Below are 7,472 nucleotides of genomic sequence, written 5' to 3' on the forward strand. Positions count from 1 at the left end.
AGCAAACATAGAAATCATCTGGCTCAAAATGCAGAAATGTGGGGCACCTGGGTGGCTCAGTTGGTTAAGCGTCTGATTTTGGCTCAAGTCATGATCTCACAGCGCGTGAATTCAAGCCCCGCGTCGGGCTCTGTGCTGACAGCTCAGAGCCTGGAGCCTGCTTCCCATTCTGTGTCTCTCTCTGCCCCTCCCCTGCTCGCACTCTGTCTGTCTGTCTGTCTCTCTCTCTCTCAAAGGTAAATAAATGTTAAACAACGAATTTTAAAAAATGCTTTAATACCAAAGTGGTTCAAAATGCAGACCGGATGCTATCCTCCCCCAGAGATCCTGATTCAGTGGATCTGGGTGGGGCTTGGGAATCTGCAGTTTAAAACGGTCACTCCCTGGGGCGATTGTGATGCTGACGCTGACCTAGGGGCCTTACTTCCAGAATCACTCCCACTTAGTGGGCTCAGGACTCAGAGAGATGAGTTCAGAGTCCAGTTCTGCCTTAGCTGTGAGCTTTGGGTGAGTAGTTTTGCTTTCCAGAGCCTTGGTTTTCTCCTCGGAGAAATGGAGTAATACCTCTCAGAGGGCTATCGCTGGAGTTCAGAGATGAAGTTGGTAAAACAACTAGCATAGTGCCAAAGGCTAGTTTACTGCTACATCACCATCCTCTGGTGTCATCCTCCTCCCCCTCCCCTCTCCTCCTCCCCCTCCCTCTCCCCCTCCCTCTCCCCTCCCCCTCTCCTCCCTCTCCTCCTCCCCTCCCTCTCCCTTCCCCCTCTCCCCCTCCCTCTCCCCTCCTCCCCCTCCCTCCCCCCCCCCCCTCCGTCTCCTCCTCCCCCTCCTCCTCCCCCTCCCCTCCCTCTCCTCCTCTCCCTCCCCTCCCTCTCCTCTTCCCCCTCCCCCTCCCCGCTCCTTTAATTCTTTGCCTGAAAACCCAGGGTGGGAAACTCTCGCAGGTGGCCTCATTCATGTCCACGTTTAATGTTATCTACCCCAACAGGCAATGTCCCAGACTCCTGACGCCAAGTCGGTGATGGAGATCAGACCAAAGCCTCTGAAGGCCTCCAGGTTGAGAGTGATCGATTTAAGATCCGTGAACAGTGGCCGAACGGGGTTCCATGCACGTCGCAGAAGGAAACAATGTAGGTAATGATTTACTGCAGTTCCCAGCTCAAACTTTTTCTTCCGTTTCCTCTCTTATCGTCGTCGTTGGCTCCGTATTTCTATTTCTTGCTGCTTGGTTTCCCTTCCCTCCCACTTATGTTTCTCTCTCTCTTTCTCTCTCTCTTTCTCACTCTCTTTTCTCTATTCCTTTCTCCTATTTTCAGAAGCCCCGCCCTCCTTAACATTCTCTGCCCTGTCCCTCCTCCACGAGTGCTGTGCCTGATGCCTGGTCCCTGGTGGGTGTTTGATGAACGTCTGAGAGAAGGAGTAAGTGAATGAAAGGAAAGGCTCCCCATCCCTACCCACCCATCCGACATCCAGTTTCCTTCCCTTGAGCTTCCAGCACCTCCCCGGCCCATGGCTGGGGCGGGGGGTCCTTCTCCTGGTGAATAGAGCATATTGATTAGTTGAGTGAACCACAACTGCATCCCCTTCTAAAGCAGAGGCAGGATCTCCATCTCTTGCCTTGAAAACAATTTTTTTTAAATGTGTTATTATTTATTTTTGAGAGAGAGAGGCAGAGCATGAGCGGGGGAGGGGCAGAGAGAGAGGGAGGCACAGAATCCGAAGCAGGCTCCAGGCTCCGAGCTGCGGGCACACAGCCCAACGCGGGGCTCGAACCCACGGACGGTGAGATCGTGACCCAAGCTGAAGTCGGATGCTTAAGCGACTGAGCCCCCCAGGCACCCCTCAATCTCTTGCCTTTTAGAAATGCCATCTGCAGCCCGGAACAAACGCTCACAGCTTGCTCTCCCCCCACACTGGAAGTTTTCTTGCTAGAGTTGAGTCTTTGTCAAATTTTGAACTCCTTTTCTTTTTATCTCCCCACCTGTTGAAAATGCCATTGCTAATCTCCCTGTCCCCTTTCCCACCCCAACCTTGATAAGAGCCAGCACGTCCCTTTCTGTCTCCACTGCCTTCCAGTCTGGGGCCAGCAAACTTCTGTAAAGGGTCAGGTTCGGTGGGCCATTTGGTCTGTGGCAGGAGAACAGCCGCAGACAAGCTGTAAATGAACACGCATGGCTCTGTTCCCATAAAACCTTATGTATAAAAACAGCAGGTGGGAGGAGCCTGGGTGGCTCCATCAGTTAAGCGTCTGACTTCGGCTCACGTCATGATCTGGCATTTGTGCGTTCAAGCCCCACGTCAGTCTCTGTGCGCACAGCTCAGAGCCTCCAGGCTGTTGGGATTCTGTGTCTCCCTCTCTCCCTGCCCCTCCCCTGCTTGCACTCTGTCTCTCAAAAAAAAAAAAAAAAAAAAAAAAAAGAAAGAAAGAAAAGAAAAGAAAGAAAGGAACGAAAACAAACAAACTAACAAAATCTTGATTTGGGCTTAGGTCATGATCTCACGGTTCCTGAGTTCAAGCCCCACATCGGGTTCTGCCGTGACAGTGAGAAGCCAGCTTGGGATTCTCTCCCTCTGCCCCTCCCCTGCTCTCTCTCTGTCTCTCAAAATAAATAATATCTAAATACATAAATAAATAAAGTTAGAAAAAAAACCAAACGGCAGCTGGGCTCCCCCCCTCCCCACTGGAGTCTATAGCGTATTTAGGTTTGTAGCGAAGCTTCTGCCCTGCCACTTCCTAGCTCTGTGACCGTGGCCCCACGCATTGCATATTGAATTTCACTTATTCTCCCGTAAAATGGGGTCGGGCGGATTCATGGATGCATATCTGGGGGTGCTTATCAGGAAGTTTGGCAAATAATTACTCCATAAATGCTACTTGTCCCTTAGAATTTTGACTCCTGGATAATGATTTAGCCAGCCTTTACTGGGCAACTAGTATGTTCAGATTTTGCTTTTTACAGCGATTCAGAGTGTTAAGGCTGGAAGGCCTTTAGAGATGTAATCGAGAGGTTGAAAACTGGCAAAGTGTTCCCAGATCCTACCCACGGAGGATTCTTTTCCTGTATCAGCTGTGTGACTCTGGGCAAGTTACTGAACATCTCTGTGCCTCAGTTTCCTCATTTGTAAACGGAGATGGGACCTACCTCGCCGGACTGCCATGAGAACCACGAAGCTAATATATGGAAAGTGTTTAGGATAAGCACCTGGGATGCTAAGTGTCCCACGGTATTAAGTACTATTACTATTATTTACACGATCATTGATATTGTTACCAGTTTTCTTTCCCGTGGGGCATACACACTCTGGTTTCCCTAAATTCTTTTACCTGCCATGCTTCTGAAGTTATTTGATTTGTCCGCCCCTCCTGAGGCCCAACACCTATATTTCATAGACGGGAAGTCTGAGGCCCGGATCCGAACGGGAGTCAGTTGGCCAAATCCCTGCAACAAATCAAGGACAAAACTCATTTAGATTCGTAGTATTTACTCCCTAACTGTAGGGTGCACTCAGTTCTTCTCAGCCACAAGCCGCACACCGTTCCAGCTGAAATCCCCCTTTCTTGAATATTTCCACTGGTTACCAAGGAGCCCAAGACTACTTCTCTCAAAACCACTCCGACCCAAAGGCTGAAAGGTGTAAAAGAGGCCTCCAGCCACTTTGGCTGGGAGAGAATCCAGCTGAGGTCCATCCCGACCCACATGCACTTAACTGGGGCTCACAGAGTTTAACAGAACATAATTTAAGGGGCAGGGAGTCATGCTAAAAGGAAAATTCATGTTGCTTAATTGCATTCCCAGGAAGGGTCCGGAGAGAGCCTTCCAGAGAGAGTCTGACTTATTACCGAACTATTTCTGCCAGAAAGTCATTGAATGTCTGCCATAGATTAAAAGTCAATCATGGGGGAGTGAGAAGGGCATCCCTGTGGTCACAGGAAAACCAATAAACCGATTTGATCTCAACTAAGGGGCAGAGACAGGAGTCGTCTTAACATTACAAGGAGGACAAAACAAAACACTGTTCCAAACAGTCAATTTATCTTAATAAGGCCATGTTGCTTTTAATTGAAACATCTTTGATAATGGACCTCATCATTTGTTTCTGCTGAGTCGCTTTCACAGACCCAGTGGAGAGATGTTTCCTCTTGGCGAAGGAGAAAACGGGAAGGTCTTTGGAGAGGTCAACCATGAAGGCACCAAGGAGGCAGCGTGTTTGCAGGAGAGTGTACGTGTGCGCTCGGGATTGGGTTACGTGGAACCTTCTATCAATAGCAATGTCCATGATGGGAACACAGGGGTCACCTCTGATCCAACAGCATGGAAATGTCCTCTAGCTAGCACAGCGGACGTCTGTGCAGTTGACCTTTGGCGCCAAACTTAAATCGACATTTGGCAGCTCCAATAATGGGGCTGTAAGTTCACGTAATGTGAAGCCACCAGGAGGGTAGAATGGACGTTCCAGGCCAGGTCTGTGTTGACGGTGTGAGCTGGAAAATCTTAAGGGAAATTGAGAATATCACAGGAGTGTGGATGGACAGGCAAGGAAGAACTAGCTTCCCATCAGACCGGAAGGTCATGCCCGGGTTACCTTCCAGGGCTGTGACGCGAACTATATTTGTGCCTCCTTACCACGCCTGGCTTTTCCGAATTCAGAGAGCACGTGTGGTGGTGGGAAAAGGTCACGGAACTTGGATCTGGTCGGTCCCGGGTTTGAGTATCGCCCTCATCTCCTAATCGCTAGGTGACACTGGGCAACTTACTGAGTCTCTTGGAGCCTCGCAAAGTTTGTCCCATGGTTGTGGAGGCCAGGAGGGGTAAGAGACAGGCTACATAAAGTGCCTGAGAAACTAGGTGCTCAATAAACGTTGGCCCCCTTCTAGTGGTGTGCTGATAAATGTTTACCAACTGGCTCTCAAAAAACAGAGAGAGAGAGAGAAAAGAAAAGAAGAGAGAGCATGAGTGAGCTGTGATTTAGCGGTTGCCAGTTGCCATGGTGTGAATGCTCCCATCGTGGCCGATTTCAAGCTATCGATATGATGTCATAGAATATGCAAGTAGGAAGAGATGAACACAGGAATGATTCTCCTAAGCTGGCGGTGCAGGTGGTTTTAGAACACCACTGCTCCTTCTTTCTGCTCAGCCCTCTCGCCTTCCCCACTCCAAAATCCTATACAGAATCCTAGATTCAAAGTCAGCCGGGAGCGGGGCGCCTGGGTGGCTCAGTTGGTGAAGCGTCCAATGTTGGCTCAGGCCAGGATCTCACGGTTTGTGGGTTCAAGTCTCAATGTTGGTCTCCTCACTGATCGTGCGGAGCCTGCTTGGGATTCTCTCTCTCCCTCTCTCTCTGCCCCTCCTCCACGCATGCTTTCTCTCTCTCAAAAATAAAGAAAGAAATCTTAAAAAAAAAAAAAACCCCACAAAGTCAGCAAGGAGCTCATTGGTGTTAAAACTCTCTTGTGAAATAGCTGGAAACTGAGTCCCTGGGTTAAAGGTCATACAGCCAATTCACGGCAGCACTGGGACCAAGATGTGGGCCTCCTGACTCCAAGTCCAGAGCACCTCCCACCCCATGCTGCTTGTGGGATTTGCCATGGGGTTGTCCTTTCAGGCACGATGGTCTCATGACAAACTTTTTGGGCTCTTGTTCAGATCAAGTCTTGTTTTCAAAAACTTTTTAAAATGTTTACTTCTTTTTGAGAGACAGAGAGAGACCGAGCACGAGAGGCAGAGGGGCAGAGAGAGAGGGAAGCACAGAATCCCAAGCAGGCTCTGTCAGCGCAGAGCCTGACGCGGGGCTCAAACCCACAAACCTGAAATCGTGACCTGAGCTGAAGTCAGATGCTTATCCAACTGAGCCACCCAGGCGCCCCTCGAATCAAGTCCTTTTAACCAAGATTGAATGAGTCAGCCTTGTTTTTGGCTAGATATTGAATAGGGTCACGCTGAAGGACTCCTATGTGCTTGGACAGCATTGATAATGGGATCATTCCATTTTTCTAGCCTGTGCACACCCCCTTCTCTCTACCACCTGTACCACTTGTCAGCAGGAAATGAAGCTTCTCAATTCTGATGTCCTCCAGGCTGTAGTTCCTGAACGTGGAGAAGCTTCCTTTGGACTGTAATGGGTAAGCCACATCCAGTGACATCAGCAAGGGAACCACAGGGACCTTACGTCAATGTTGATCCTGAATGTCCTTTCTGGCCCATTCAGATGACGTTATCGGAGCTGCTTCCAAGAATCCTTTGCTTTCACATCTAACACCTCTGGTTACTCAAATTCAGAGTGTATAGAGTGCTTACTATGCCCTCGGGTCTGTGATCGATTTCTGAGCCTTGGCAGGAGTGTAGGGTATGGTTCCTGCCTTAGCATAACTTTCCCCAGGAATATCCATCTATATCGAAACTTTTCTATCTGCCAACTGTCTGTCTATCTATCTATCCATTCATCTCATTTTCTAGCTAGTATTATCCTTCCGTATTTCTTCATTTAATCAGTAAAACGTTCGTTTGTGTGCTGTCCCGGGAGGGATTATGTCACAGATTGGGCATTCAGAGACAGATGGTACCCGTCTTTAGGAAACACGTTTGAATGGAAAACACAAGCGTTTGTAACAGTCGGAGAGACCCACGTTCAAATCTCGGCTCCGTTACCTACCTGCTGCGTGACCCTGGGCGGGCTGTTGGATGTCTCCAGGCCTCTGTCACCTTGCGGGACGAAACTTTGTCTCTAGCTTGTGAGACTGCTGTGAAGGTTCAGCGGCACACTGAGTAGAAAGAACGTGCCTGAGGCACAGCCTCACGCACGGTGTGTGGGCAAGAAGTCTCACCTTTGATTGATGCTGTTGGCTGCGTACGAGGTGTGGCTTGGGGGCTGAAGATGTGAGTATGAATGATGCACACAGTACCCCAGAGCATGCCGTCTCCTGGGAATAGCAGGCATGTTAGATAATCTGAAGTGTTCCAGGGAGGTATTGATTGATAAGCACTGCAGGGGACTAGTGAGCTGGGCGGAGTCAACCTGACAAAGAAGAGGCCTCCTCTGTGCATTTCCAAGTCCTTTGTCTCATTTGATCCCCTGGAAGACACTGAGAGATCAGAAGTATTGCCCCATTTTACAGATGCAAAGAAGTCGAGGCACAATGCCGCCCCCCCCCCCCCCCCCCCGGAAGGGATAAGACGCTACCGAGGCATCCTTGCGGGTCTAGGTCTCATGGCAGGGGCCTAAGTCATGCCCACTGTAGAAGTCCAGACACCTCCAGGTGGGTCTGATAACCAGTGAGGCGGCCTCTGGGCTCAGCAGGAGTCTCCAGGCACAAGGAACAGAGTCTCCGGGCGTAGAGGATCGGGAAACCAGCGGGACAAGCTGGGCTCTGATTCCACATCTCAGAACCAGAGGGCAGAAGTGACTTCCCGTGGAGCATAACGACCAGCCCTGGTCTCTTTCCTCAGCCCAGTCCACGGACCCGTGTCTGGGCC

The 7,472-nt window shown here is 50.0% G+C and overlaps 1 long non-coding RNA gene across 4 annotated transcripts; it reads left to right on the forward strand.

Moving 5' to 3' along the window:
• Positions 1 to 369: 369 nt before the first annotated feature.
• On the forward strand, positions 370 to 6,273 carry LOC125914931 (uncharacterized). Of its 4 annotated transcripts, none has more exons than XR_007455484.1 (4): positions 370 to 507; positions 989 to 1,134; positions 4,119 to 4,221; positions 5,997 to 6,273. It is a non-coding gene; the product is annotated as an uncharacterized LOC125914931 (long non-coding RNA). The 4 variants fall into 4 exon arrangements; XR_007455486.1 differs by having other exon boundaries at positions 989 to 1,130; positions 4,107 to 4,221; XR_007455487.1 differs by having other exon boundaries at positions 989 to 1,130.
• Positions 6,274 to 7,472: the final 1,199 nt, after the last annotated feature.

This window comes from Panthera uncia, assembly GCF_023721935.1.
Source record: "Panthera uncia isolate 11264 chromosome D3 unlocalized genomic scaffold, Puncia_PCG_1.0 HiC_scaffold_8, whole genome shotgun sequence".
NCBI lineage: Eukaryota > Metazoa > Chordata > Mammalia > Carnivora > Felidae > Panthera > Panthera uncia.